Below are 9,968 nucleotides of genomic sequence, written 5' to 3'. Positions count from 1 at the left end.
GCGAGGCTGCAGGGCCATTTCTCAGACAGGGGCCACAAGGCCCGGGGAGGTCACCCTCCGCTAAAGGTCGCGCACGCTGGCCTGGGCCTGAGCTGAATGTATGAGGTGGCCGGCGGAACTGATTGGGAGGGATGAGTAGACTAACTAGAGGGGCCTGGGCTGGGCCCAGGGAGTGAGGGCCAGTGGGGTGCAGAGAGGAGACTTGGGGAGACCATGGCGAGGCTGACGGTGTCATGGTGACTTCCACAGCCTCTGCGGACAGAGCCTGGGTTCGCATGTCAGCTTCAGCCCTTCCTGGCTGAGTGGTCTTGTGCAAGACACACACACACACACACACACACACACACACACACACACCTGCTCTGTGCCTGTCTCCCCAATAACACAACTACCCGCCCCATAGCACAGGGGTGAAGGTGCGGCCTCTGAGCCCAGCGGGCTGCTGACCAGCTGGGAACTTTGTCTCCCGGCTCCGTGTTCCCATCTGCAGAATGGGCTGGCGCTCTCCCCTTCCCTGTACGTTGGGAGAGAACTAGGTGAGTACATACAGCAGTTAGAACAAGTCTAGTACAACTGAACGGCCACCGTTTGTCACCATTGTGAATTTTGGGCCAGGGAAACAGAAAAGGTCCCCTAGGCCATAGAGAGAGAGTCACTACAGGGCAGTCTCCACCTGCCAGCAGGGGCCCGAAGCGTCCAAGTCACGCCTGCCGTCCCCGCCAGGTGGCTAGGAAAGGACACGCAGTCTCGGCCGCCCCCTCTGACAGGGTGGTGTGGGGACGACCGGGCCATGTCCTCCTGGGGGCTGTGCGGCACCCGCTGCCCACGTCCCGACTCGACTCGGGGAGCTCAGGCCACCTCCTTAACGCAGTGCCTGGGTGCTGGTCTGCAAACCAAAGCGAGTGGAAGAGAGTGCAGCGGCCCCGCGAGAAACATCGATGCAGCTGGGACTGGAATCGGGACCGCCAGCTTTACGAGCACTGACCATGCGCCGGGCAGGTGCTGCTCTGAGTACTGTGTGTGTGTTCACTCAGCCCTCACAGTCATCCTTGGAGGCAGGTGTGTCCCATTTTACACACAGGGAAACTGAGGCCTGGGGAGGTGAAGGAACTTGCCCCAGATATGGGGTCTCATCCTCGTCTCTCCATCTTCACTGGCACCTGGTGTCTTGGTCCTGTCTCTTCTATTCAAGTGCCAGGAGACCAGGGGGAGAACTCGCTTCTTCTCGGGCCTCGGTTTCCCCATCAGTAACGGGTCTGAGGGAAAGAGAGCAAGATCCTGGTGCAATCCCTGGCCCGGTCCTCACTAGCTGCGGAGGGGAGTCCTTAACACTGTCTGCCTCTGTTTTCTTGTCTGTAAAATGGGAGTGGTAGCAAGTCTTGCCCGCCGGGCTCAGGGAGGCACGCTGCATCCAGCTCTCAGCGCAGCACCTGGCACTCGGGACGTGCTTGGGACGTGCCCATCATGCTATTATTGTTGGGTCATGGCTGTGAACCGAAGAGTCCCTAAGACCCCTCCCTGCCCGGAGACCCCAGACCAGCGGACAGGGAAGTTCCAGGCAGCCGGGGCCCCTCAGAGCAGACAGGTCTGGAGCCGGGTCCCACTTCCCTCCTTTCTTCCCACAGCCTCCTGCCTGCCAGCGCCCTACCCCACTCGAGCTTTTCTCCTCCCTTCCGTCAGGTCAGAGGGGACCCCAAGGAAGCAAAAATTAAGGAGTGAACTTTCCCCAAAGGGAAAGGCAGCCTCACTGGTCCCTTGGTGCTCCACTCCCCAAGCAGCAGCTGGCCCCGGGCCCTGGAGCCTGGAGCGTTCCTAGCGCGGGGCTCCGGTCCAGGACTCCAGAGTGCCACCTGCTCGGGACTGACGCCTGGCTCTGCCACTCGGCAGCTGTGTGACCTTGGGCCGGTCGCTGCCCGTGTAAGACTGCGGACGATCGCGGCCCCACGTCAGAGCTGGTTGTGGAAGCCCCGTGCCGAGACCCACACAAAGCCGCTGGTGGGACCCCCTGGGCCCGACCTCCCTGCTCCCGAAGCCAGTCAGCTTCGTGGGAATGAGCTGGGCCCTGGAGCTGGACGTGCCCCGGTCCATGCCTTGACTCACTCTGTGACCTTGGGCGAGCCACTTCTCCTTTCTGTGCCTTGCTTTCCTCATCTGCACAGACTTCATGACACTTAACGCAGGATGTCATCGGGAGAACGAGATGAGGTAAGCCCGAGACAGCACTCAGCAGACAGCGCTCGTGACTGCCATTGCTGCTGTCACGGTCCCCACCTCCCACTGGCCAGCGCTGTCTGACCGTCCAAGCCTCCCTCTGGGCTAGGCCCCAGCCTGAGCCACACAGGGACTCGCCGCTCTCCTCAGACTGAGGCTTCCCCCCCGGGTGACAAGGGGCAGTTCGCAGTAGCCTTTCCCCCCGACGCGTGACAAACACGTCAGAAAGGAAACGAGGGTCATGAGAGGCCGGAGAGCTTAGTGGCAAATGGGGCAGGGCAGGGGCGAGGGAACAGGGGGCTCCCACGAAGCAGGGGCCCCAGGGTGCGCCTCCCGGAGACTCTCTTGCTGCCTGTATTTTGGAGGCTCCAAGGGGTCTAGCCCAGCCTCCTGCCTCCCAGCCATCCCTGTATGCGCACCGGCCCCACTGGCTTACCCGGGAATGTCTCACCTGGTGAATCCCTGGGTCAGACGAAGCCAGCTAGCCCGGGACAAGTGCAAAAAGCCAGACACACTTAGATTCCAACCCTAGACCTCCCTCAGCGTGTGTGCGCTCAGGAATCACCCAGCCTCAAACAACCCAGAGATCACCATGAGCTCCCCTGGTTAGATAAATGCAAAACCAGAGGCAGCTCTCGCCCTCACAGCCATAGGCCACTTCATAGTTGCCAAAGGCCATCAGAGGTCATTGCCCACGTCCTACCTCCATGACCTCATTTCTGTGTTAGGCTAAACCTTCCACTGACTTCCAGCACCTTGGATGCCCCCCCACCCCGTCTGACTATGTATGCCTCCTCCATCAAACCAGAGGCGTCTGGAGAACAGAAACTGAGTCCAATTTCTTTTTGTGGCCCCAGCAACACCCAGCATGAGACGTGGGAGCTCTGAACACGTTGATTGATCGAATGCCTGACTCCTGCTCACCAGCGGAAATTGCACACATGGCTCCAAATTTTTTGCCGCCGCTTCCATCGAGAGACAGAATCTGTCTCCTGTCCGCTTGCATCATGGGCTCTGCAGTGCCAATCAGGCGAGGCAGAGGGGAAGCCAGGCCTGGTCTCAGCCGAGGTCTCAGGACGCCCGGCAGCTTCCAAGCTGGGCTGGAGACCCATCTGCCCCTCGGGCTAGCCTGGGCCGGCCCATGGGGGCCAAGCCCTCTTGGAAAAGGAGGCCCAGCCGTCCCAGCCGAGGTTGCACGCCGTGAGCAAACCCGGCTGAGCGCCGCTGAGCCCAACCCAAACCGCCAATCCCCAGAATCGTAAGCCAAGTAAAATTACTGTCGTTTGGTACTTGTGAGTTTGGGGATGTTTGTTACAGTGCGCGAGCTGATGGACATACTCCACAGCCCCGATTTACCATGAGGAGAGCAAGTTTAATGGGCCACAGCTGCAGGCCTCACCTCCATCCGCAAAGGGACACCCTGCCCGCTCTCCTATCGAGAGGAAATCAAGCGGTGCAGCAGGAGTGAATGAGAAGGCACGCCCAGGGGACGGCGGCCGCGACCGTTCCTGCCGGCAGTTTGGGCTGCATCATTAAAAGCATCATTAATAAAGACGTATTGTGTGAGATAAAGCGCATGCCTCCTAATTGCTCCTGACAATTTTGCACCGGCTGCTCATTGATTCAGTGGGCACCCGGCCCCCGCCAGAGAATGAAAGAGCCAGCCTCGGCCTCCTCCCTATTGACTTGGGGGCCACCAGGAGGGGGCTTCTCCTCTATCTGGAAAGTCAGCTGTGCTCAAAATGGTGGCAGGAGGGAGGAGAGGAGAAGGACTCAGGGCTGGCGTGGCTCCCCGCCGGCTGGCAGTGCTTCCCCGTGTTCTTGCCGCCCTGGGGCACGGTCAGCATTTCCTGCACCTGTCACACCTTGCAACGGCCCTTCCTTCTGCCTGGCGCGCCCTTTTCTCTTTTCTTGCTAGACCACAGCGAACTCGTGAGCAATCCTCAAGGCCCAGACACGTTCATTTCTCTCTGCGCCCTGCTCGCCATCCTGTGATTTCAGGTAGGGTCCACTTCCCTGTGACCTCCTGCTCCCCAGCGCTGACCTAACATGATCAGTTCAGCACCATCTCTCCAGCTACCGTGGGAAGCTTCTGGAGGGCAGGAGCCGTGCTCCTTGACAACAGCTGGACTTGCCTGGACCCAAAGTACAGTAAGTCACTGGGAAATCAAACTCAAACTCAGGCACCATCTCTGACTGCACTTGTCCCGGGAACTGCATTTCTGAGGCACTGTGTCTCTTCCTGCCCTCTCCAACCCAGCCGTGGGTCTGAGTCACTGGGCGGGGTCCCATGGTCCAGGAGTTTTTAGGACTCCCGTCCCCCTGGACCCCACCTCAGACGGCAAGCCCAGCTCCAGCGGGACGGGGCTCTGGGATGTGGATCTGTGACAAGCCTTCCGTCTCCCCATGCCCCTGACCCCCACATGCGGCCCGGAGCAAGGGCCGCCCGGCTCGCTCAGCCACCCGCGTCTCTCTCCGGGCCTCCAGGAGACCTTGCTTGTACCTCACCTCCCCGCGGGCCCGTGCCCACGCCCCTGCCAGGATCACTGGCCCCAAGCTCCCCGCGTGGCCGACACGGTCTCCGTATTGAAGCTTGGACCCTCTGTCGCCTCCTCTGGGAGACCTGCCGCCGCGTGCTGGAGAGCCGCCCCTAGCCTCGTTCCCCTCCAGGAGCACCTCTTCAGGGCTGTCGGGATGACTGTGTCTCTCTTTGACGTCTGTCAGCTCCACGGGGCAGGCTGTGTTCAGCGCTGTGTCCGCTGACGGTCTGCTCTCAGCGGGGCCGGAGGGTATGTGCTGAGGGAGTAAATGAATTAGTGACCGGAGGGCCACACCGAGGACCCCCTGAGGTTGCAAGAGGAAGGGAGGTCTCCGTGGAGCAGAGGCAGAGAGCAGCAGGATTGGGGTGGGGGGCAGGCAGGGCCTCGCGGGGAGCGGGAGCAGCGGTGAACCAGCCCGGCCTGAAGGCTCTCGGGTAGGAGCTCGGGCCGTGATGCAAAAGCGCCTGGGCCCGGATCTTTCCTCGGTGCCATCCAGTGTGGCAGGCGTCAGGCCACGGTCTTACCCCCGACAGCGGCAGCCTAGACGGCCGTTCTGGAACTGCAGGCCGGTGTGGAGAGCGCTCACAGCAGGTCTGGCCGCACACAGGTCACAGCTGTTTTGAGGGTCGGCCACGTGCGGTGGCAAGGCTCACCCCCCCACACAAGGTAGTGCTACAGCACCTTTGCCGCTAAGGAGACAGAAGCACAAGAGGTAAGGTCACGTCACGGACCGCAGGTGGAGCGAGGATTCAAGCCCAGGCCTCACTCCAGAGCCCGAGGGCTTCTCCCAGCAAAGGCAGGAGGGCACTGGCGTCTGGGGGTTTCTCAACTCACAGCTCTGCCCCGTGCGCACACACTCCGGCCCACATACTGTGGGACCTTGGCCCTGTCAACACCTGAGCCTCGATTTTCCATCATCTAGTCACGGCTCACGGCCCCGCCCTGCCTCCCTGGGAAGGCCCGTTCGGCCAGACGCCTCTGCTCACCACCTCGCCCATTTATCCTCACTGATGGCTCAGAGCAGCGCCCGCCTCTCAGCTCACAGCCACGAGGTTAAAAATACACCCAAACGATGTTTCCATTGACTTTCCCCTGAGTTATGGGCTGAGGCCTGTGGCCAGTCCAGAGGCCTCAGAGCAGACCGTGCATCCTCTCGGCGAGCCAGCCCAGGTATACATCCCAGCTTCCAGCCCATGGGGACGACCTCACCTTTCTTACCTGTGAAATGGGCTGGCGACGCCCCTCCCAGAAGGCAGCTCACCTTTGCGTTTCTCTGGATGACGCGTCTGCACTTGGCTTCTCCGATCCTCTCCCGTCCACCGGGCAAAGGCAAGTTTCAAAGTGGGATTCAGGGGACAGGATGAAGGACATTTGGAATTCTGCTGCGGTGTCTGTTCCTCCATATTGTTCACGGCCTCAGCTGGAGAGACCGGAACAGGGGTCGGAACATTTCGTAGGGGCAGGAAATCAGAGCCCGAGGGTCCTCAGAGACACTGGAGAGGAAACCGTGCTTTCTGTAGTGCTCAGGATGGGGCTGAAGGTCTTAGAAGTGGTGAGGCCAGCGCACCGGCCAACTCATGAGGTGAGCGTCCCCCTCACCCCCATCCTGGGGAAAGAATCGGAAGTGTGGGCAGCCACGCCGGCCTCCATGACACCTGCCTCCCCCAACGCACACACCCTCAGTTACCCTCTCAACAGCTGTCTCCCTTCTCCCCAGAGCAACCACCCCAGACCTTATTCAGCCAAAGGCCAAGTGCCCAGACTCTAGAGCCGTGCTGTCCTAACATTACAGTAGCTGTTGACATTTCAATTACCCGGAATTAAACGTAAGAGAAATGCAGTTCTTCAGTCTCCCAAGCTGCATACAGTTCCAGGGCTGGGGAGCCACACGTGACTAGTGGCTCCCATCTTGGACAGCACGGCTCTAGAGGGTGAATCCTGATTGGCCTAAACCCATCACGGAATCCTGTTCCCCTTCGCCAGTGGTTGGTCTGTGACTGTCACGCAACTTCTCAAAAGGGAGACGTGTGGGAAGCCTGGGAAAGATTGGGCTTCAAAGAGAGAGACACTGGAGGAGAAGGCTCTTTATACAGTGGCTTCTCCCTTGCCTCCAGCCTTTGCAGGCCGACGTGAAAGGATGCAGTGGCCGAAGCTGAGGTGACCATCTTGCAGCCGTCAGGCAATAAGCCTGAGAACAAAAGCGGACACACTGACCAGAGCCAAACTACAGGATGGAAGGAGGTGGGGCTGCATCGAGCTCTGGAACCAGCTGCCTCTGAAATTTTCTTTATACGAATATCCGAGCCACTGGCATTGGAAATTACTTCTCTTCACATTCTTCACAAAGCTGGAAGTGACCACTCTCTCCTCTGATCCCACACTGGTCCCTATCTGCCAGTCCTTGCACCAATCACTGGCAGAGTGAGGGCAGGGTCTATATCCTTCTTCATGGAGCTGCACCCCCTGGGCCTTACAAGAGTTCCTGGCAAGTAGCAAGTACTCGATTCATACTTGGTGAATAAAAGAGATGCTTTCTTTTAGCAACCCTGCATGATGTAAGCTTACACTAAAGCTTGCAAAATGAAGGAGTGAATTTCTCCTAGTTCTCAGAAGTCGAGAAATTCAGAGTAGGCTGCCTACCCCTACCTCACACCATACACCCAAATATGTTCCTAGTGAACGATGGAGTCAAATGCAGAAGTGAAGAGTTGACATTTGTATTTAGTTCTTTAAAATTCTATGTGGAGCCCGTTGATGGATGAATGGATAAATAAAATGTGGTGTATTCATACAATAGAATATTACTTAGCCTCATCAAGGAAGCAGCTTCTGACACACGCTACAGCGTGGGTGAAACTTGAGGACATGTTTTACTAGATGAAATAAGCCAGTCACAAAAAGACAAGTTATAGGATTCCACTTATATAAAGCACGTAGAGTAGTCCAAGTCATAGAGACAGAAGGTAGAATGATTGTGGCCAGGGGCTGAGGGGAGGAGGGAGTGGGGAGTTGTTTAATGGGGACAGAGTTTCAGTTTTGCAGGATGAAAAGAGTTCTGGAGATTGGTTTCACAACAATGTGAATATACTTAACTACTGAACTGTATGCTTAAATTTTAGGGTAAACTGTACCGCAATTTAAAAACATTTAAATGACATGGAATATACACAGCAAAGAGTATATAAAAGGACTGTGGCCAGCTCAAACCAGAATCCTAAGATAAACCAGTGGGCATACCACCCATCTGAAGATACAGAGCATCGGAGGCCTCTGGAGCCCTGAGTGTCCCTGCCTGGCGCCACCCCACCCTCCCCGGTAGAAGAAACGGCCCTTTAGAATGCTGTGCTTGTCTTCCTTTCCTTCACCATTTCGCTCAAACAATATACAGTTCAGTTTTGCTCCGTTTTCATGTCTACATAAAAGAAACAAGTAAAGCAAACGCTGTATCTCTTCTGTCACTTCTTTTCTTCCCCGATTATTTTTGGGGCGAGCGTTCTTATTGTTATGATCTGTTAAACCTGCGTAAGTGCCATAGACTCTTCGGTACGCCTCATAAATTTCACAGTTACAAAATAAATACGCAAAGCGCTAAATGTAAAGATTGAAGTTCTTTAAAACATAAAGAAATCTAGGTGACTATTTTTATAATCTTCAGATGAGGAAGGCCTTTCCAAGCATAACACCAAAGACAGGAATCACAAAAGAATCCGTTGACATGTTGGATGACAAAACAGTTTAAAACGTCTGTGGATAAAAACGCCCTGAGCAGAGTTAAAAAGGCAAAACACAAACTGTGAACACAATTGACAATACAGAAGCCACAGAAAAGACCAATCTCCCCATTATACGAAGGGGTCTATCAAATTACATAAGGGAAGAACATGGTCCCACACCGCAGTCCTAATATGAGTCGCACAACGGTGTGAGATGGCGATACCGTCAGTGTGCCCTCGCGGTCTACAGAAAAGCGTGTACCCTCTCACCTGGAGAAGCCACGGTAGGAATTTCAGCGGAGGGGACAGGCAGAGATGTGCAGCAGCACTCGTGTACGAGATGTCCTTCACAACCGTTTCTACAATCGGGGGAATGCAGGGGACCTAAATGTCACACAACAGGGACGGTTTGAACTATCAAAACCGCCGAAGTCGTGTTTCGGGAAATGTCTCCCTTTGGCAGGGCGATACGAGTTGAGATAAAAGGCAGTTTCTCCTCTGACAGACGGATAACTGGACCGCAAACTGGGACACCCGTGTTGGAACACAGTGGACAGTGTCTTCTCTCCAACGCGGGCTTACCAGACAACCCAGAAATGATTCTCTTAGACGTTTACCCAAGAGAAATGAAAACGCGAGCACAAAAACTTGGGCACACGTGTTCATGAGTTTTATTTACAATAGTCAAAAAGTGGAAATGACCCAAATGTCCATCAGGTGATGAGCAGATAAACACGGTGTATCCATACAATGGAGTACTATCGCCAATAAAGAGGAACGAACGTTTGGCTAAATCTCAGAGACATCATGTTAAATGAATGAGTCGAGACACCGAGGGCTAGCTACAGGATGATTCCATCTATACAGCAGTCTGGGACAGGCAAAACTACAGTGACAGAAAAGAAATCAGTGTTTGTTGGGAGCTGGGGGTGAGAATGGAGGTCAATTGCAAATCAGCAAGAGGAAGTTGGGGGATGAAGGAAATGTTCTATATCTTGACTGTGGTGGTAGCTACACCGATGTCCATATTTAACAAACTCATCAAAATGTCACTTAAAATTGGTGGATTTTGTTGTCTATATACTATTATATTTAGAGACAAATATTTTATTGTCTATGAATTATACCTCAACAAAGCTGATGAGTAACGGTTTTTCTGAGCATGTTCTTAACAGCATGGTTGGTACAAGCTCAATTTTGTGTAAAACATAAATAGTACACATCTCTGTTGGTCAGGAGAGACTAAGATACGCTATGGTAACAACCCCCCACAATCTTGGTGGCTTGAGACCGAACTGAGGTGTGTCTCATACTCCTGTCGCAGTCTCAGATAAGTTGGAGGACTGTCCAGGGCAGCTCTCCTCCACATGGTGCATCCAGGCAGCCGCCATCTTGCGGCTCCACCATCTTGACACATGACTTCCACAGTTACCACCAACAAGGGGAAAAGGCTGGAGGAGAGTTCCAGTTCCTACCTGTGTCAACTTGAAATTAACCTAGGTCA

Source organism: Ursus americanus, chromosome 14 (genome assembly GCF_024610735.1).
Source record: "Ursus americanus isolate L20-20 chromosome 14, mUrsAme1.1.p, whole genome shotgun sequence".
Taxonomy (NCBI): Eukaryota; Metazoa; Chordata; class Mammalia; order Carnivora; family Ursidae; genus Ursus; species Ursus americanus.
The sequence above is the reverse complement of the archived record's forward strand: the minus strand, read 5'-3'. Positions refer to the sequence as shown.